Source organism: Siniperca chuatsi, linkage group LG20, assembly GCF_020085105.1.
Source record: "Siniperca chuatsi isolate FFG_IHB_CAS linkage group LG20, ASM2008510v1, whole genome shotgun sequence".
Lineage (NCBI taxonomy): Eukaryota > Metazoa > Chordata > Actinopteri > Centrarchiformes > Sinipercidae > Siniperca > Siniperca chuatsi.
In genome coordinates, this window is record NC_058061.1 from 12,897,128 (window position 1) to 12,919,559 (window position 22,432).

Here is a 22,432-nt window from a genome sequence, read left to right on the forward strand (position 1 = left end):
CTGGTTTGGAGCGAATCACTGAGCTGCTCGGACAGGTTGGAAAGCACTAAACGTTTGACCTGGATGTCTGCACAGTGAGCTGGATGGATTTAGAAGGCACTTGTTCAGAGAAACTAACATTGAGCACAACAGTACAATAAACTAAAACTCCTAGGTCCCCAACACAGATGCCCATTAGAAAGAAATGCCAGGGTCAAAGCTGTAGAGCACCCTGCCAACAGATGTAAACACATATTCCTTTATCCTTGAAACAGTAATGAAAAAGCCATGATAAAGGAGTGCTCATGTAAGTATTGCAGAGAGGTTTTTAAACATATCCGTACACTGGTTGGTAAGAAATAGTATAATGCGTATAATGTGGACTCCTGAAGAAAATATCACTGGTTAAAAATGAGGCTGCAACAAAGTATTTTACACTTTTGGAAAAAAAACTGAATTATTACTAATTTCTAAAGGCAGAAATTTTCGAAAACCATCGAATATAGAACAAAATTTTTGGTTTACAGCAGATTAAGTAGAGAACAGATGAGACAGGAGAGTGACTCACAAAAAGTGAGTAGAAAGAAAGTAAGAGTAAATACTTGGCCGAGATGAGGTTTTGTATTGTTAGCTTTCATAGTCTGATATGTATGTGATCACAACTTCTTGGATGTCATAGCTTTTTAGCGATGTTGTGGCTCCAGCGATATCAGTGTCGGTCTGTCGGTCCACCACTTCGGTCCAGACTGACATTTCTCAACAACAATTAAATGGATTGCCATGCAATCTTCTTTTTACTCACTCTTTGTGAAATTTGTGATCCTCTGACTTATCCTCTAGTGCCACCATGACATTGACATTTGTTGTTTAGTGTGAAATATTTTGATTTTGATAGTTTTGATTGACATTTTTGGTTGTTATTCAAATACCTCGACAACTATTGGATGCATTACCATGAAGTTTGATACAGATGTTGATGTCTGTACCAAACTTTGATCCTCTGACTTCATCTAGCGCCGCCATTAGTTCAAAATTTCAATTTGTCTAATAATTTGGGTTATGACCAAACACCTGCAAAACTAATGACATTCCCATCAGCCTCAACTGTACTTTGTGTTTAGCACTAACTAGCAAATGTTAGCATGCTAACATGCTAAACTAAGATGGTTAACAAAGTAAAAATTATCCCTGCTAAACATCAACATGCTAACATTTATTGTGAGCATGTTAGCATGCTAATGTGAGCGTTTAGCTCAAAGCACTGCTGGGCCTAAATACAGCCTTACAGAGCCGCTAGCATGGCTATAGACTCTTAGTCTTGTTAATTGACCACTGCATAAGTAAAAAACGTCACACAGTGATGTCATCTGTATGCAAATGAAACATTTTCAGGATTTCTATCATCAGTGAAAACAGAGTATTTAAATAAGTTGTGTGTCATGTGATCACAATATCCTGGTGTAAATCTGGACCAGGACCTTTGTGTATCTGACTGTCCTTGCACATATCTTCTGACACAGTCTACTTATAGCTAATAAATGAAAGCACACTCAGAATACATTCATGTGACTGTTCTTTTTCGTATCTTATTTTACTGATCTGTATTTATTTATTTTTTTAATCGCACAATTCTATTATGTACATGTTTTTATTTCACAATTGCTTTGGCAGTGTAAACTGTCTGTTTCCCATGCCAATAAAGCCCCATTGAACTGAAGTGAATCACTGAACTGAAGCTAAGCAGGTGGCTAGTACTAAGATGGGAGACCTTCTGGGAATACTAAGTTGCTGCTGATAAGTGGTGTTGGTGGGCCAGTAGGACTGCCCTCTGCTCCTAATTAAAAAATCCCAATGCCCCAGTGACAGCGACGCTGTGCTGTAGGAGAGGCCGTCCTTCGGGTGAGATGTTAAACAGCGGTCCTGACTCACTGTGGTCATTAAAGATCTCATGGAACTTACTGCAAAGAGTTAGGGGTTCCCCAGTGTCCTGGCAAAATTCCCAACCTGGCTCTCTCCCCCTGGCCACCTAATCATTCCCCAGTGTAATTGGCTCTATGGTTCCCTCCTTCTCCACCTCAAGTTGATGTGTGGTGAGCTTTTTTGAGCGCAAAAATGGCTGTTGTGCATCACTCAGGTGGATGCTACACATTAGTGATGGTTGAGGTGAGTTTGTGCTTTGCAGATCTCTGAAAGCAGACTGAAACTTGCTTTTTGCTATGTGTGACTTAGGGATTTTAGTAGGAGGAGACGGCTTTGTAATTGAACCATCATTTCTGTATGATGATGGGACCCTGTTCTGTCTGTAGTTATTACAGCCAGTGAGGTTTTTTGTGCTCGCTGTCTAATCCTTGCTAAGCCCATCGGGTTCTTCCGCACAGCTAAATGAAGCTGTCCACTGTTTGATATGGAGTGACCTTCTCTGTGGCAGAGGAAACTGAATTAGTTCTGCGACGACGCAGTCTCTGTCCTGCCATCGTTTTCTCCTCCTTTCTTTCTCACCTCCAGCCTCCATATACCTCCTCTCCCGCTTTTTATATGAATAGATTTGCTCCAAAATGACACTTCTACCATTGTGAGTGTCACCCACTCCTCACTGACTGAGAGCAAGAATCTGAGCAAACTGTGTACTAAATGTCTAAAGATGACAAAATGATAGCAATTTTAAATAGAACTTTCTGTATTTTAGTGCTTTTTTTTAACCAGCATTTACTTTCCCCTCCCTCCGTCTGACTATTTAGTCTCTTTTGTGTCCATTTTCATCCTGAAGTTTTCATCATTCTGCCTTACCTTCTCAGTCCATCTTTATTTCTACATTTCTCCTGCTTAACTTTTGCAGTAATGTATAATGCAATGCAATTTCTTATTATTAATTATTCCACATACAAAAAGACTTTAGACTTTTTAGCATATTCACTGAAATTAATGTTTGGTCATTCCTGCAGTCTAAATCCTGTTACCCTACAGGATTTTGGGTGATCATTTTACAGGATTGGTAATCAGGACTGGTATTTTAAGGAATCTTGTAGGAATTTATGTTCCTGCTGGAGTCCTCTGAGTTTCCTGCAGAAATTTGCTTTGATAGTACACTAACTATAGGAATACTGCAGGGACACTATCATACTTGTACCTGCAGGATTACAACAATTACAATTTCATCATCAATTAAAGGAATAGTTCGACATTTTGGGAAAAGTTAGAAAGTTAGATGAGAAGACCGATACCACTCTTTCTGTATGGTAAATATGTAGCTAGAGCCCGCAGCTGGTTAGCTTTTCATAGCATATAGACTGGAAACAGGGTGAAACAGCTAGCCTGGCTCAGTCCAAAGGTAACAATATTAGCCTACCAGCACTTCCAAAGCTCACTAATTAACAAGTCATTAACAATCTTGTTTGTTTAATCCGTATAGAAACTGAAGTGTAATAATGACAATTCACCGTTTTATGGGGGTTATGTGCAGGGCTATTTCTTGGCCGAGTCTCTGCTGATTGAGACTATTTCTTGGCTAGAAGCAAGTGTTCCTAGCCAAGAAATAGTCTGACACATAAACTAATGCGATATAAGGTGGTAATCAATGAGCTTTAGAGGTGGTGATAGGTGGATTTTTTTTTCCTTTGTACAGAGCCAGGCTAGCTGTTTCCCCCCTGTTTCCAGTCTTTATGCTAAGCTAAGATAACTGGTGTATGTAAATCTACTGTACAATCTGTTGTAACCTTGTGGCATTACAACCTTGATAGCACACTTTTCCCACATTTTCAAACAAATAGTGCACATCTCATTTGAACTGAAGCCCTTCAAATACAATTCTCTGAACCTCTCTAAAAAACAATCAGCAGCTGAGGGGTTGATGAGGGGTTGATGCTGTACCTCTATTTCATCAAGGACACTGTAAGGTCAGTTCACCCATGACACACAGACATGAGGATAATGAGTGGTGTGTGTAATAAAGCTGTCACAGTGTGTGTGTGGGTGTGTGTGTGTGTGTGTATGTGTGTACATGTGTGTTTGTTAGAGTGAGGCAGGGGGTTGGGCTTCATTCATCCATTTTGTCTTCCAAAGCTTTGATATATTTCCCTAGATGAGGTATTTCCCCAAGAGTTTCTGATGAGGTTCTATTTTTTTTATCAGTTACAGTCTTCAACCTTATCTATTTCTTCAGTATATGTGCCTCCTGTGGCTTTATATGAACTCATTGTCCACGCAGATGCTGTGAAATTGCTTTTATAGTTGTGTTTACCTTTGCCTGTAATGTTCACTGCGCACACACACACACATATACACAAGTACACGCACATAATACTCATACATACACTGCATACACACATGCTGCACAAGTACTTGCACATACGACCTCAAAATATTCATCTATCAGTATTTTCTCAGCTGGTTTGCAGTGCAGCAGCTCTGTATATGTCTCATTATCAAAACTGTTTTTCTCTGTTTTCCATTTATTCCCTCCATGTCTACCATGTCTACCTTTTCTTTCATTCTCTCTCTCTTGAATGAATTTGGTTTTATTTGCTTGAAAGAAGGTATATATGAACTTTGTCACACTCTTGGTCCCTTGAGACACTAGACCTTTGTCAACTGGTGCATATGTTGTTTGTTGTTGCCAAGCTGGATTAATCTGATTTAGAGCTAAAACATGCTCTCTAATGGTCTCAAATGGTTTCCCTAAACAGGCTTTTCCCATCTGAAAAATGCATTTGCAGTGTCACAGGCTATACACGTGAAAAATATCACAATTTAATTTCAGGCTTCTGTTGCAGTCTGGATGACAGGATTGCAGCGCTATTAAAAATGATGGTGACTGTGTAATTGTGATAAATGTTGTGTGTCAGTGTGTAGCACTGATAGAAACACTAGCCTCTATGCCAATTGACCGGCTAACCCCCCTCACCGGGCCCTGAGGAAGTAATGAACTCAAGTAGTTGACTGAATTCCCTAGCATGTGTCAGTGCACACATATAGCATGTACTGTCACAAAGGATTTATACAGTATATTGTACATACACGAGGACACATTACTGTGCAGCCTGACGTCATGTATGCACTAACACAGTCTCCCCTGACATGCACATGTGCAGAGACACTAATACACTCTTTCTAAAGTAAAAATCAATACCCGTCGTCTTCACATATCTGCAGAGCAGGGAGTCGTGTTTTCTCGGCCACAGACAACATAAACTTTAATTTCATGACATCAAAGAGCCATCTCTTCCTCTCCGTCCCAAACCTTCTGTTTATTTCTTCCAGTGTACTTATATTTTCCTTAGGAATGTAATTTTCTGTCATAGCACGATGTCTTGCCTTTCATATCTGTGCTAATGTTGCTTGTAATGCCAATATGTGTGTTTAAGTAGAAAATATAATGTGGAAATGTCCAGAAGATGATTTAGATTTTTCATTATTTGCTTTCTCCTTAATATCTACAAATGTTCAGGGAGATTTGTTTTGGCAGGATCCTGTGATGTTTTATATATTGGAGTGATGTAATAAATGTGATACAACATCAGCAATTTTCCATTACAAACTCAATTTCAGCAGCAGCAGAGGGGATTCTCTGTGGTGCTCACTAAAGCAGCATTTTTATTTTTTCACGTCTCACCTCAGTGCAGTCCATTACAAGCATTTGCCTTTAAGGGAGTTTATTACGGGCCAAAAAATCACCATAATCCCTCCATTTCCACCTGTTTACCTGTGTTTCCCATAATGACACCCATACGCTTTGACACGTTTGTAAAATACTCTGTACTGTGACCCTCCCTGACAAGGGGTTATGAACCAAACTATTGCCCTGCTGTTTTACAGCCTCCCTGATGATTCCTGCTTCTGCTGGCTGGATGCATTTGTGGTGTGCCCCCAGTCTGTCTCAGCCTGACCCAGGGGTCACACTGTAATGCCACGGCAGCGTTTTTATGCACCAATAAGAAGCCCAATCTGTGTGTTTGTTTTGATAAGTTAGGTTCATCTTGATGGATGGGATGCAAGGCTTGAAATAAGCTGTCAGTCTTGTAAAACCACAGTTGTGCAATTTATCAGTATCACCAGTACTTGCCTGCCTGTGCACTCATACACATCTGCATTTGAACTCCATATTCACCTACTACTGCTGCACAAGTGTAACCTCACTTTTTTCCTTGCAACTTGCAACAAAAAGTAAGAGATTGCGGTGAATTTATTTTCTAAATTGCATATTGTTCAGGAATTGTTCCTGTGGTTTCCTTAAGTCAAACGTGCCCTTGTGATACACGTTGCATAAACGTCTGCCTCTCAAGCTGAAACTTGAAATTGTTAAATTGAAACTGAAACTGAAATACTGTACATGTGAAAGTGCTTATAAGCACCATCCATTCAAAAAGCCACATGAGACCTTCAACATAAATTAGGAGCAAGCCCTTTTACACAAGCCCTGTCCCTTTTACACACTTGTCTAAGTTATTTTATTCTCAGTTACTCTGAGGCTACATTATAGCCCTTCTCTAGTCCCCAGTAAATATGGTAATATGTTTCGTTTTCATTAAAGGGAAATATGCTTCTTTGCTTTCTTGCAGACAGTTAGATGAGAAAGAAACCAAAGCGTAAAAAACAACCATTAGCTGTTTTACAGGAGCTTCTGTGCCAGACTACTTCTTGGTCAGGAGGGGTGACTTCCTGGAGTCTCTGCTGGTTGTCGGGCAACCTCATGATGACGACAAGACTTCAGGAAATAGTCCCGCTCACAACTCCCTGTGTTAAATGTTGTTTTTGCACTTTGGTTTTGTAACAAACAAAATATAGCATGTTAATTATCTATCCTTTGAACAGACCCAGGCTAGCTGGTTCCCCCTGTTTCTATAGTTTTTCTAAATTTCTAAATCTTAACAGTTAGCAACTTGGCTTTCTCCCTCCTTTACCTGATACATAAAAAGAATCTGCAAGGACTTCAAGGACACACATCAAATGAGAAATCTCCTCAAGCAGCAGATCAAACATGCCTTTCAAGGGGATTTTATTCATTCACTCAACAACAGTAGGCCTATCTCTCTTTAAGAAATATGTCATATTTCCCATCTGTGTAAACAGAGTTGATCCATAAAATGTCACCTGCTCATGCGTAAAATGCTGTCATGCTGGATTTCACTGACAACTCTCATGGACACCTCATCCCCTGTGGTTAGTCACTGATCCAGCCATGGGAGGTTCACACACACACACACACACACACACACACACTCCACTCCGAAACACACTTCACTGAACACTTCACCTCCTGTGTGGTTCTCCACTGAGGCTCCTTCTATCCTCTCCATGCTGAGATGCACACATACATACACACTCAGGAGGGAAGCATACTAACTAACACAATTGGACACATACTGTACCTACAATATACACAGTTACACATACAGACATACTCTCACACACAAAACATACATTTACTGCACTTAAATAGAGAAAGGCTCCCACAATCACACAACACATGTACTATATACTATCATCCAAGTTTACCCTACACTTCTGGGACTCACTGCAGCTACACAACAGTAGCTCCGTGGACTCAATGAGGCGATGGTTGGAGTTTTAAAGAAATACACCACATTTTTAAGGGATTGGCCCATTTCTTCAGCTTACTGAGAGAGAGAGGACAGAGACATGCACGAATCATTAACCAGAATCATGCACGTGTCCCCTGGTAGCTATGTTTTTAGCCATGCTAGCAGCATTTCAGCTCCAGGCTGAAATATCTCAAAAACTACTGAATGAACTGCCATGAAATTGTGTACAGAAATTCATGGTCTCTATAGGGATGAAACCTACTGACTTGATGATCCCCTGACTTTTCATCTAGCGCCATCATCAGGTCAAAATTGTAATTTGTCAAATACTTTGGTTGGTGACCAAATACCTTCAAAACTAATGACATTTCCATCAGCCTCAGCTGTACTTTGTTTTTAGTGCGAATTAGTCAAACGTTAGCATGCTAATGCGCCAAACTAAGATGCTGAAAACCAGAAAACATTCTACCTGTTAAACAACAAGGCTGGGTTCAGCAGGTGGGATATTTTAGCAATGCCTTGTTTTGCCATTTGACTTAATGGAACCAATGAAAAATCTTTATCCTAAAATCTTGCCACAGCACTACTACTTAACAGTCACCTTTATTTGTGTGACATCATCATTGTGGGTATGGTTGAAAGTCAAAGAGAGACAGGTTGGCATGTGTTCAGGGAAAGTGAACTGGCAAAGGAATTGGACCCTAAAAAACGTCGCCGTTTAAGCAAATATAAGTTGGTCAGCTATTACAGACATTGTATTTTAATAAAGCCACGGTGTCTCTGATCACACTTCAAAATAAGCATCCATAATTCATAATGTTATCTTTAGTTTTCTTGGAAATACGATTTTTGAGCACTGTCCCACATTTGCTGAAGGTGTTATATAAATATATATATACAGTAGATAGCCTATATATATAGGCTATATTTACGAAGGGTTTATCATTTCACAAAAACATGACTGGTGTGAGTGAATATTTGTTATAATAGTGGCCCAGCTTATTTGCCAAAAAGTAGTCTACTTTTGCTGAATCCAGCCAACATGTTAATATTGTCAATGTGTGCATGTTAGCATGCTGATGTTAGCATTTACCTCAAAGCGTGTCTTGTTTTATTATAAATGTCTGAAGATTTAGACATTTTCAATTGAATGAAATCATAACTAATGACTGATGAAGGTTGGGTGCTTGGTGCATCTGCATATTACACAGATAATAATTTGATATCCTCAATTTGAAAGTAACTAATCACAATGAGTGTATCAAATAGCTGTTTCCCAAAAAAACAGTGTCAAATGTAGTCCTTGTAATGGTTGTATTACTTATGACATTGTTTCAACTTCATATGGACCTACAGGTGGCTGACGCAGGCTAGTTAGAGCTCAGGTGACACACAGCTGGGTTAGTCAGACTGTTAAGCAATTCAAAATGGTACATTTCTTACATTATTTATTTTTAATTAATTTCCTATTCAATGTTTCCTATTCAATGCATTTAATTCTAGATTTGAGAGAATTTTTCTTTTTTATGTACGATATGGAGCAGCTTTCAAGAAGACTAAGAAACAATCTGCTGGGGACACGTGGATGATTTATTCTAATCACTCAACAATCACACATTTTGTAGATGCTAATCATCCAATGTCTTGTATGACAAAACAATCTCAACTCAAAGTACACTTAATATATTTTTTAGAGCTGCATGTAATGGTCTTCTTTAGTGATTGGGAAAAAATTAACAAAAAGAAAATTTACGTAACTGGACCCTGCATTGAGATTTTTTGTCACACTGAACCTAAGGTTGCCTGGCAACCTCACGGTTCCAAAAAAACTCCAAGACGTCACTGCTCCTCCTGGCCTTAGAATAGTCCAGTACATAACATCCCACAAAACCACAATTTGTCATTTTTACACTTTGGTTTTTGTTCGCATTAAACAAGCATAAGACATAACGTGTTAATTAGTGAGCTTTAGAGGTGCTGGTAGGTGGATTTTGTTACCACTGGAAAGAGCCAGGCCAGCTGTTTCCCCGTTTCCAGGTAGCTTAGTTGTTTTCCAGCTAAGCATACAGACATGATAATGGTATCGACCTTCTCATCTAACTCTCAGCAAAAAAGTATATTTTCCAAAATCTCAAACTATTCCTTTAAGGTACTGTGAAGGTTGAATCTGTTGATCTACGGAATTCACTTAATTCCTTAACAATCTTATTATCTTACTATCTCAATCTTACTAGGTCTACTTTTATGAAAGTTATTCACCTGGTGTTTTTAATAGACCTTGCAATTTATACATATATATTTATATATAATATATATATACATATCTGTCTTGGGATTGTGCATTTTGTAAAATGCCTCTTTGATGTACACTGATTACATGATAGGTGGATGTGACTGTTTTACAGCTTACTGAGATTAGCTAATTATGTGGTTGGTTGAACACAACCTATATAAAGTTTGTGTGTGTTTCATGTCATGCCTGATGAAGCCCATCTTGTGTTCACTGACTCTTTTAAATGTATTCTCATCACCAAAGGAGATAGACAGACAGGGAAACATGGTACAGTATCTGACGTGTGTTAGGGCGGGTGATGCTGGCTTGATGGACCCCTGCATGAACAGTGATATGAGTAGAATGTCAGAGCCATATGGTGGCAATGAAAGAGCTGATTAACAGCCCGGATGTGTGAAATGGAGGAGCGTTTTTTTTTGTCTGAACTACTGACTCAGTGAGCGAGCATGCAGCGTATGTGCTGGTGTGTCCGTGTGGATACTGAATGGCGGTATGTGTCTATGGACATGAATGTGTGTGTGTCATGCGTCTACCAGATGGAGCTCTTGACAGTGAACTGTTTCAGGGGAGGGGTGAGAGGCGACATTGAAATGATGTCACTCAGTCCTCTTCTTGTCTCCCCCTAATTAAATAAACTCTCTCTCCCTGTCTCCCCCTACCTCGCTCTCTCTCACTCTAATTCCATCAGATCCGGATCCCCATGCGTACATTGCAGGGGCAGGTGGTGTGTGTATGCGTGTGTGTGTGTGTGTGTGTGTGTGTGTGTGTGTGTTATGAGTGCAGGGGGTTAAACATGCGGAAAAGTCAGCGGGTGCTGTAAATTCATGGCCTCTTCCATTTGACAAATGACTCTGTCATCCTCTCGAAGGGCAACAGCTCTCCTTCGACCCTCAAGGTGCCCTTCAACTGCAACTGCGAGCATCAGTACCACAAGTGCAATGAACTTAATGAACAAATATGCAGCTGGTGTCTCTGGGGAGCACAGTTAATGCATTTCATTGTGTCCCACAGTACAGTGCATCCACCTTTAGCAGGGTTGGCTGCAGAGGGAATCAAACCTTTAAAAGGGTTCAGTTTATGCTGACCTATCCGAAGTGAAGAGAGAGCACTGAGTGGGCAGTGGTGGCTCATCAGCAGGCACATGGATGTTGTACGGATTACCCTTGGGATCACACAATTAATAACAATGCTTTACTGTGAAAACTCATGCATGTCTAAAAATGTGAACATGAACAGCACTGTTTTACACCCAGATGGATCATTCAGTGGTTAGGCTCATAATATTTTTTAAAAGGCTTTTATCAGCCTGAAGCTGGAATTTTGCTTCTCCATAAATGCATGGAAACATCTCTGCAAACCTACTGAAAGACAGGTGTTATGGTAAACCGTAGATCGCAGAGGGTCATAGAGAAGCCAACGCGCACACCTCCAAATATGGCAACAATGCAGACCTATGTGTCAAGAAAGCTGATTGGTTGATTAAACTGTCTGGAGGCAGGTTCTAAGTAGAGAGAAAAACAAAACGTTTTACAAGTTGTAGTACAATTATTTAAAAAAAAATAGCCACATAAATGCTCCAAACAACCCGTTTGCACATTCATCTACAGCAGCCCAGAAAAGCATGTTTTAGCCTTAAGAAGTAGAATTATTTTCTTAGGTAATGCACTACTGACGTACCATGACACAAACCATGACACAAAATTCTGAACCTGGGACTCACATCTACGAAAAGTTAGATGAAATAATGCAGCAGAAACACACACACATTTTGACATCAAGGGAATAACTAGCAGTGGAAAACCAGCCTCTAAAAGGGATTGACTGGCGCTCTTTCAATTACATCATCTTGTTGTGCCCTCTTCTTCTGCAATGGTTTAATGACACCTGACTGGAGAATTAGTGCCACCAGCTGTTTATCTTGATAAATCAACTCATCAACTAATAATCCCTTAACGGTAGTGGATGGAAACGAGCATTAATTCTGTCACAACGGCTGCCTCAGCTGTTTTTATTTTACTCTGTCTGCCCCTCTGTCGCTGTCTCTAGCTATTTCACACTTCCCATTCCCATTCTACATCCATCCATCAGAGCAACATAGACTTTCCCACTAGTCCCAGTCATCTGATTCCTACCTTGACCTGCTCACATGTTCTTCATTCTCCAATTACCACCCACAGTATTCATACCAGCCCATCTCCACCTGCTCCTGGCCAAATCATCAATGTTGCTTCATGCCTTTGCTTTCTAGCCTCTTGGACATGAACCCTGCACTTGTACCTGTCTGCCTACCTTTACCTTTTACCTACCCCGTTCCTGTTAACCTGTGGATTCTTGGCTACTTCTTTTTGGACTGCTGCTTTTACCTGTAAGCTTTGGTATCATCATTTTACCAATAAACCACTAAACTGTTCCTGTCTGTCTTGGGTCCTTGTCGCCTCGTACACACCCGCTTGACAAATTTGCATTTTCTTTTACTGATTTTCTGGAAATTTGGTTGAGATTTGCACTAAATTTGGATGGATATCTGTCATAGAGAAGAGTGAGATGCAATGTATTGTATATATTTACTGGGTTGTACACACAAAATGTGATAGAAGCAGTTGTTATAAGAATTGGGGGGGGGGACTTGAGAGAGAAGTTAAAATTTCTCACCTACACACAGCTGGCCAATCACGATGCGAAGTGGGTGTGAATGTCAGATTGTCGGTTTTGGAAAGTTAAAGGAATTGTCAGACACAGACCCCACAATTCTGATGTTGGAAAGGTGTGGGGGTAGAGGGTTTCTGATGCTGTGAGAATCCAACAAGGACTTCGTTTGAAGCATTCTGACGCCTTTAGTATGGTCAAGTGTTTTTTATTGTTTTTATTACTTTCGAGACTTGTCCATTGTTGAGGAGAGGGTGGTATTTTACCTCTTTTTACTGCAGATAGTAGAAATGGGCAAGTAAAATTAAACTGGTGGTTAAATGTTGATGAACACTTTGAACATATACTGAAGTCACAGCCTTTATTTGTTTTCCCTACAAAACTGCTACAAAAAGTTCTCATATTCAATCATTAAATGATTAGTCTGTTGTTCTCCTGGATTGCTCAGCTAAATGAATCGCTTTCATTCCCAAAACATTATTAAAGAACATGTTTTCAGTGATGACGTTTCAGAATGAGAATCTAATCAAAGTCAACAAACTGCTAAACTCTCAAATATTGACTTTTTACACCCATTACAGAAAAAGAGTGGATTAGATTTTTAAAGCAATTTTCAGCTGCTCCATAACAGAATGTGGTTTAGCTGAGTGTGAGCGAATCCATTAGGGTTAGATATTGTGTGACAGCGGGGGAAATGAGAGTTGTTTTTGAGTAGAAGGGTGGGATGTGACTCCCTGTGTTGGAGAGGGATGAGGGGCTCCGTTTGATAGATTTTGGTCAAAGTGGGCCAGTAGAGTTGAGCTTTACCGTTATGAAAGCAGCTCTGAAATGGAAGCGTGTGGGTGCCAAGTGCCTTGTCGAACACTCACTTATCTAATTGCATGTCGACAAGTACGGGGGGGGTAACAGAAAATTAGCTCTAGCTCTAATATTAGCTCTTAGTGTGTGTGTGTGTGTGTGTGTGTGTGTGTGTGTGTGTGTGTGTTCATTCATCCCATGTATATTGTAATCCCATCATATGAAATCTGTATTATTGCCTGTGTGTTTTGTGGTTTCCAGTGCCAGCTCGTGCGTTTGTTGTCACTTGCTTTGAGGATGTAATTAGGCTATTTGTTCATGTAGTTACAGTTCTTTTGCACTGTGTGTGTGTTTAATTTCCTCTCTGCATGTGTGTTTGCTTAAGCTTGTACTGTAATCCGTATGTAGATGAGCTCCCTCTCCCACTGCTCATGTGTAAATGGAGTGACTAGGATTGAAGGCCTGGATAATTGCTGTGGGGATTCAAAACAACAGCTCCCCTGATGGAGGGTCCCAGGTCAGCATCACAGAAGCGCTGACTCTAGTTTTACACAGCGCTGAAAAGACTTTGCTTTGCTCTTTCATTGCCAAACAAGAACAGATCTTCCCCTTGTTCAACCTTTCTGCCACAGCATATTACCCAGCACTCTCTCAAGGAATGGAGATTACAGTTGCAGAAATTGCATTACTTTTATTGGGGCTTTTTTATTATTAAGTGCAACAGCACAGGTGGTACTGGTAAATTGGTTTGTTTTAGGTCAAGGGGATTTAATTACCACTGAGACTTATGGCCGTACCAGTTACTAAGAGGCCACAACATACCTGATTGCCTTGGTTGCCACACCTGGATGAACTTGACATGTTGCGCCACTCAACTGCGTGGTCGGGCCAGCCCCGCTCAGGCCAGGCACAACCCAGCAGAGTTGCCTTCACAAATGTAAACGGCTGTATGTTCTGATTTCCACCAACGCACATCCACACGAAGTAGCCAAAAATGACAAATGACAACATTTGACCATGACACAAGTTTCTTCAACAAAACAAGAAGTAGCCTCCACATTGCAGAAAGTGACAAGTTTTGTCTCATAGGGGCTATGAATTTCTCACTCAGTATTGGAATAAGCATATTAACTTGCAATGTCATCAAAGGGATGGTCCAACAAATGCCTCAAACTAAATGAAACTAAAATACATGGCTTGGCATTTCCTTCCAAAACAACATATGTACTGTAAGTGTATTTGGATCGGAAGCTCCTCTCGGATAACAACATTGTTTGTCTGTGGCTTCTAAAATCATTACAAATAGCTTCCAAAATTATTCATATGACCGTTTTATGATCTGATATCACTACGGTCATGATTTAGTTAGATTTAGGCATAAAAACAACTCGGTTAAGGTTAAAAATAAAAGTACTGGAGCCTGGCGTTAGTTCAGGCAGCTTCACGCTACTTCTGCCTTTGTTCCTGACGCACAAGATTGGAATATCATTACTGATGCTTTAACATGTAAGCATTTTTATTTTATTGTTACAGCTGGGGGAGGTGCAGCACATTTTAACTACTTTATATACTGTTGGATAGCTTAAGCTATAGCACAGCATCATATTTCATGATAACATTTCGTTTGTAAAATCTAAATCTGTAAAGTAACTACTAACCATAGCTGTCAGATACATTTAGTGGAGTAAAAAGTACAGTATTTCCCTCTGAAATGTAGTAGAATCGAAATATAAAGTTGCATGAAATTTAAATACTCAAGTAAAGTACAGTACTTGTTCCAGTTTGTTCAAATGGATTTTTTCTTTCCTGGCAAGTTGTAAGTCTGGGAGCCCATACAGCAGACCCTGTAAATTATAGTACAGAATATTATGTATGAATATAAATATGCAGTAAATACAATTATACAACAAATGATTCATGGACTACGACTTAAACATCCGTGAAGACTAATGCTAAACAGTTGTGACATGCATGACAAGCAAAGATGTAGGCACCAATGGCTGACAGGTCAAAGAATATTGGCATGTATGTGTGCATTTCAGTGTGCGTGCATGTGTTCTTGTATTCCTATCTTTGTAAGGACCAATAACAATTTTAGACATGGGACGAATTCACAAAAGGATTGCGCGGCTTTTGCGGCCACTAAACCTGCACAAATAAGACAAAATAAACCGTAATTCTCAAAGCACCCACAAAGGGTGAAATACAACCCCCAACTGCGCTGCCGAGCAAATAGCGTCTCGGTGCTTCGGTGCTATTTGCATGTATTTAAATTAGGTAATATGCATGCATTTGGTGCAAAATTGGCCCCTTTCTATGCATATGAGCCTCATTGCAAAAAAAGTCCAATTCACCAACACCAGCGCTAATAGCCGCATGCAGTTAGAGTGTAAATTATTTGTGAGAGTTGGTGGTAACTATTTTCTTTCTACTGATAGTTACTGATAGCCATATTGTCCCATTATATAAAAAAAATGCAGACACGAAATCTCCAAAACTCTGCGACTCACACCAAGACAATCTAGATGGATAAAGAGCACTACAGGTAAGAGGAAAAATGTGTATTTTTGATTTTGGGGTGAACTGTCCTCTGCTGTGATCAGTATGTATGGCACACTGTGCACCTGCTGCATTATTAACAAGCAGTGTGTGTATGTGTGTGCACACATGCATGAGTGTGTAACACATGAAGAAGATGAAAGAGATGTCCCCTCAAGTTTTTTCTCTCCCCCACCTCCTTCCTCTCCTTCACCCGGACTTCAGTAATGAGACATTCAGGTGCGAATGTCAACTTGAGTCCTACTTCTTCACCTCCACTTTGCCATTTTACCTCTCAGACCCAGCATGACTGTCAATAATGTAACATGCAAATTGAGACGCTAGGATTTCTGCATCTCTGTGTGAGGACAAACGGGAGAAGGAGCTGTGGCTGCTTCTGTCAGAGAAAAGATGTAGCATTCATGTTTCATTCATTATTACTACCGGGGGCGAAGAGGAAGAGCATGAGATCAGGTGTGCATCCATGTGCTCTGTATGTGTTTGAAGTTCAAGATGATGCATGTGCGATGTGCCTTGGAGAAAACTGTGTGTTTTATGTGCACACAAATGAGCAGAGCTTGACAGGAGCTAACCCTGAGAGTGTGCATGTATGTGTTCTGCATGAGTGCACTTTTATGTGTGTGTGGATGAACACTCGTAGATACTGTACATGTGCACAAAAGCATCTCAGTTTGTTTACCTTGGCTGTACATAAGAACCACACATGCAAGCTTGTTGTCTTAAGGCTCATGGTGTGTGAGTAGCACTGCTAAGCCCTCTGATCATTCATCTCATGACGCTGGCCTTGATTCCTTTGTGTAATTACCACTGAAGGATGCATCTAGGACAAATCTCCAACTGTCTGTTCTTCATGAGATCATCTGAGCAAAACTGTAGAATTTAAAGTGATTCTTCACCTGTAGTCTGTCTTTTGAGTCTGACATACTCAAAATCTGTTGGCTTGAAAATGTGTAGTTTCCTTGTAGTGAAGAGGAAGCTGGGGGTGTCAAAAAAAATCCTATTCCACTTCAGCTCGGAACATTTCCTTCATCTTTAGTGTTCATACTATCAAATGAAGAAATGGCTGAACATTTGCATCAGTTGAGACTCTTTGCACTTAATTTTCACTTGTGTTGCATGACCAACTGCAGGGTATCAGATGTCAACATTAATCTCATTAATCTAATGTTTTGGGGTCATCTCCTGTAATTGACTTCTGAACTAATAGAGCTCCGAAACTGCCTGAAACCCACATGGTGTGAATGTGCCTCCAGGCCAGTGGTGGAAAGTGACTAAGAACATTTACTCAAGTACTGTACTTAAGTACAATTTTGAGGTACTTGTACTTTACATGAGTTTTGACATTTTCTGCTACTTTATACTTTATACTGTGTTTGTTGTTTATTATTGTTCTTATCTCATTGCAATAGTCATTGCAGTTACAAGTCAGTTCCAGTGTTCAATCCACAGTGCCCGTTTCAGTTCCAGTTGCTTACATTATCAGTCAGAAGCTATGTCCCCTCTCAATGGCAGTGGTCCTGACTACACTGACATATCCACCTTGTTTTTCACTTTACCACCTTGCAGAACCATGGCCTTACAAATAGATTTTCTTGATGGAATGAGACAAAACCAGTGTCAGCTGAAATTCTGCTGTAGCCGTTGATTTGCTTGAGCAATCATCTCTTATCTAACGCAGGCCAGAGGAGTGAGACACATTTTCTTTCTCAAGGTTGGAGGTACAAAAGAACATGTTTTACTTTAATGGCTTATGCATTTTTAAACAACATCTCTAAGTGCTAGAGTCTCCAAATGTATTTGGTTTCTTTATATCTCAAGTCTCATCTGTATCCTGCGGTCCAGTTCAGCGAGGGCGGAAGAGAAGAGTGTAAGGAGTGTGTGTGTTTGTTTGAACATTTATATATTCACGTGCGACATGTAAATGTGCTGTGCATGTGTTGTTGTTATCTTAGCCATGTCTTTCTTCCTCTTAGTGTGCCTTGGTGCCTCTGCTTTAAGGTTCAGGATCATCAGTAAATCACTGCACGTTACTGCTAACAATCAAGTAGTGTAGTCGATTAGTCCAATACATTAATACAAACCTGAAATTAGCCACGCTAGCAGCATGGCTCTAATGATAGCAATGTCAGTTGGTATGTTGGTCCACCACTTTGGTCCACTCTGAAATATCTCAAAACATAATGGTAAACATCATACCTGTTAAACACCAACATGTTAGTGTTGTCAATGTGAGCATGTTAGCATGCTGACGTTAGCATTTAGCTCAAAGCACAAAGTACAGCCTCACAGAGCCGCTAACATGGCTGTGGACTCTTACTGTTGTTTACCTGTGACCCACTCAGGCAGCAGTGAAATGCCATTTTTAAAACCATTGTTATTGGTATTTCTAATCTTCTGCCTCCTTGATGAATGTGAATGGGTGCACAAATTAATATAAAGAGAATGAGTGAGAATAGAGTGGAATGAGCACCTCTCTGACACTATCAACAAAAAAAACATTTTAATCTTCAGAAAGAGAGGGTTTATTGCACTTCACGGCACAGAACAATAACAGAATCACAGAGTTGATTTTGGTACCATTCACATATCAGGTGTGGTGACCACTGGCTCCTCAAAATTAAATATAGTCTTTTAAAATTACTTTCTGCCTTTCTCTTTTAGCCTCTTGGTATCTTATCTTGCCCTGTCTTTCCAAGCAGCTTTTCTCAAGGATGTCACAAGGTCTGTGTGCTCACCGGTATAGTGATTAAGATATTAGCATGCTGCAGCAAATGGTGATAAGTCACGGGAATTGAATAGTGGACATACATCACCAAGTGTCTTCAGGCCTTGGGGGAAGAAGCATGACCTTTCACTCCTTTAGCTGAACCAGGGAATTTTAACTTGAAACAATAACAGAGATATGCTATGTGAGCACCTCTAGAAGGTCAGCTGAGGCACAAATTCGCTGCAGGCAAAATTCTGAAAACGTCCTCAGACAATCAGCACACTGTTGTTTTATTTAGAAATGGCTGTTTTTGAAATGAGACAGCAAGGATACCTGGGGAAATCAAGAAACACAAAATGAAGATACTGATGAGGTGAGTCAGTGTCTGTACATAATAGAAATACAAAAGGACATTACTCAGCTTAATGAATGTTATGTTACCAAATGTATGACTCTGCAAAACTTAGACGTGACAAAAACATGATGCTCAACTTGGATTTGACAGTGATGAAACAAAAAGCAGGTGCTCCTGATGCACAGACAGGCTAAATACTGTCCACAAGAAAAGGAATTAATCCCCCCAGTACAAAAAGTACAAAAGCCTTAAGTATTGTGGCAACATGATTAACAACATGTGTGTGTGATTGTTTGACCCTGTTTGACCTTGAAGATCAGTACTTAAATGGGGCAATGTGAAGCAGTGTGCCTTGAGTTTTGGGGGGGATTCATTCCCTTTCTTGTGAAAAGTTGTTTCAGACTGACCTCAGCATCTGACCTCGTAGTATTTATTCAGTGGTGGCAATAGTATTTCAGCTCTCATTTTTACTGGGTTGTGAGCCATTCTCCTTTTACATGGTTCTGTTTTACCAACGTGTTGGTGAAAGAAAGTTTATATTCAAGACAGAAGTTTATCTAAGTAAAGGTGGAAATTACGAATTACTTTGCTGATTTCATTCAGTTTACCTCAAAGATTCGTAGTTACTGACTATGTAGTTCATACATTTGAAACTACATGAATGCTACTTCCTGCATTTATATACATTCATATCAATCCAGCTCTTTACACTTGGTTATTGTGCTTTCCATAAAAATGGCTGTCTAAAACAAATTTGTGGTTTAACTGATAGTGGCCTGATACTTAATGATTGATACTGTTAATTCGTAATGACTTTGGTAAGCCCTTAACTTTAACTCTACTGCCATCATCAGTTCAAAATTTTAGTTTATCCAATACTTTGGTTTACGACCAAATACCTGCAAAAACCAATGATATTCTCATCAGCCTCAACCATACTTTGTGTTTAGTGCTAACTAGCAACTGTTAGTATGTTAACATACTAAACTAAGATAGTGAACATGGTAGACATTATACCTGCTAAAGTTGAGCATGTTAGCATCGTCATTCTGAGCATGTTACCATGCTAACATTAGCATTTAGGTCAAAGCTAGTCTCACAGAGTCGCTAGCATGGCTGTAGACTCTTGTTTTTCTAACCTCTGCCATCGCATCACTGTTTAAACGCACATCAATGAGCGACTGCTTCACGCTGTAGCATTTAGTGCTGCTTCTGTTGCATGGTTCAAACTATTATGTTCAGTTTGGTCCAAATTAGGCCTACGTAAGCATTGTTTATAAGGTTAATAGCTCAGAAGACAACTATTTGCCACATCATGTGGCTTTCACTATCTTTTAATGAGTTTTTTAACAGGAAGTAATGTATTGTATATCATGGCTGAGCTCACAATGGTGCTTTCAGTTTCAGTTCAGCCTAAGGATTTGCTGTTAAGGATTCATTCGTACTAAACACCTTTACATCTGTGGGCTTGTTATATTTTTTGACCAGTTCATCATTTATGTAACGTTTTGCATGCAAAAGGTTCTTTGACTGTAGGTAAGATTTTAGAACTTAAACATTTTAACCACTGAGTGATATTAAACTTTTAACTTAGTTTTGGAAAGATTTGGAGAGATATTTGTGATTTGTTTTTGATGCTTTTTGTGTTTCAGTTGAAGCGGGATTGAACCTTGTTGGTTGTACTGTGTGTCTTCACTCTGTATACGTTTCCCCTGCTGTGCTCAGGTCTCTCTCTCAAAAGAGACCCTAATCTTGATAAGACTTCCTGATTAAGCAAAGGTTATATACATACTTTGTTTCCAGTCTCCCAACATAAGGCACACGTACACAAGCTGTTGTAGAAGAAGGGTCATGATACCAACTATATGATTACATTTAAGCTCATACTTTGCCTCCAAAAATAGAAATATTATCCTGACTGTGTCTATGATCTTTTCCCATTCTTTGTCTGTCACATAGCAGAATTGAATTCTGGGAGCTGCATATGTGATGCACATACTCACTGGCAAGTAAAATCCCTAACCCTCCTCACATAAACCAAGAACAGGAAAACAAATATACTGTACATCGGCAATGATTAGGTCATCATTAGAGGTATAGTTTTAGGTTCAGATCAGGCAGAAAACAACTGCAAGTCCTCACGTGTATAGGAATATGTGAGCGTTATGTTCATACACACTTTTACAGTAAGAAGAGAGTCAAGTCCCTTGAGGACAAACAAAATCAACGCCAATCCAATTATCTTGCTCATAAAAACATCCTCAAAGCTTTGCTGCTGCTGCTGCTGCATTTTATTGTCAGAGCATTTTATTTAAGTTTGTCTGATATATATGATTCTTAGTTTAATCAATTATTAAACGGAAGTTCAAGACGAGCAAATATGCATTCAAGAATCAATATGAATTATAAAAAGGTAACAGTCATAAATATATGATTGAAGTATGTAAACATGTAGGTTTTGTAGCTTTGTAGAGCAAATGTTCATGAGTTTTTCATCATGTTCATACAGATCTATATACATTCGTATCTATTAGCTGCCCAAATTGAGGGCAGTCTCAACCAGCTAAGCAAGTGTGCCAGTTTCTTAGTAGTTATTCTGTTGATTAAATCACAGAGTAATCAAATCAATCAAGTAATCAAATCTAAAAATTCCCCCAATTGATGGAGCACAAGGTTGTATAAGAAACCACAGACCTCCACAGAACACACAATCTGATTAAGTCCCTCCCAAACACAATTTGTCTGCTGTTAATGAAAATGAATGTAACCTGCCTCCACACACTGTTTCAACAGCATGATGGTAAAGGATGCGGAGCAGCACAGTTAGTCCAATCACGTTTACCTGAATGTAAACACATATCCCCGCTGTCAGCGCAGTGTTTTAGTGTCAATATCACCGTATTTCCATTTTTCTATTTTTGAACTGAGGCTCTCGTCTAGTGCAGCTTACAAAGACACAGGGAGGAGGTCTTGCTTGAGATTATGTGACTACTGATCCTGAAAAAATGGGACACATTGGTTAAAAAAAATGTCACGGCTCTGACAGCTGAGATAGACAGGTACATGTCTGTCACCAAGGGCATGTGTCGATAGCTGTAATGAGATTCATCTCTAAATGTGAAATGCAGTCACATATTTGCTGGAGTCAGTCAAAACAAGATGTGTATGTGTGAGTCACTGACTTATATCTGACATACTTGTCATAACGTTGATGACACACTTGCCAATCACAGGTAATGACACCACAGGAAGAAGTCAGTCAGCGAACATCCCGGGTCTTGACTGTCACAGATATTACTAACACTCTGCTGAGCTCTGAAGGACCCCCTTGACGTGAGGAATTACCTCTCTGAGTTGTGAACGATGCCCTGAAACATAAGGTCAGGACACAGAGATATAATGCTCACTTTAAATTCACAGTCAGAAGAGAACAAAATAATTTTTCTTTGTATAGCTGCACTCACTGTGAAACAACATTTTCATTTACTTATCAGTGTGCAAAAGGTGCTTAGCTGCAGGCTTATTTTATGTATATGTGTATACACTGTAGTGGGTTT

At 39.7% G+C, this 22,432-nt stretch overlaps 1 protein-coding gene across 4 annotated transcripts in view; it reads right to left on the bottom strand.

Moving 5' to 3' along the window:
• Window positions 1–18,318: 18,318 nt before the first annotated feature.
• LOC122867547 (G protein-activated inward rectifier potassium channel 1-like) overlaps window positions 18,319–22,432 on the bottom strand; it is a 31,500-nt gene continuing 27,386 nt past the window's right edge. For 3 of the 4 annotated variants that reach the window (XR_006375948.1, XR_006375946.1, XR_006375947.1), the window contains one exon: window positions 18,319–22,243. The gene's annotated coding sequence lies outside the window, so the exon portion shown is untranslated. The remainder of the gene's footprint in view (window positions 22,244–22,432) is intronic. The other variant, XR_006375949.1, reaches the window with a different exon arrangement.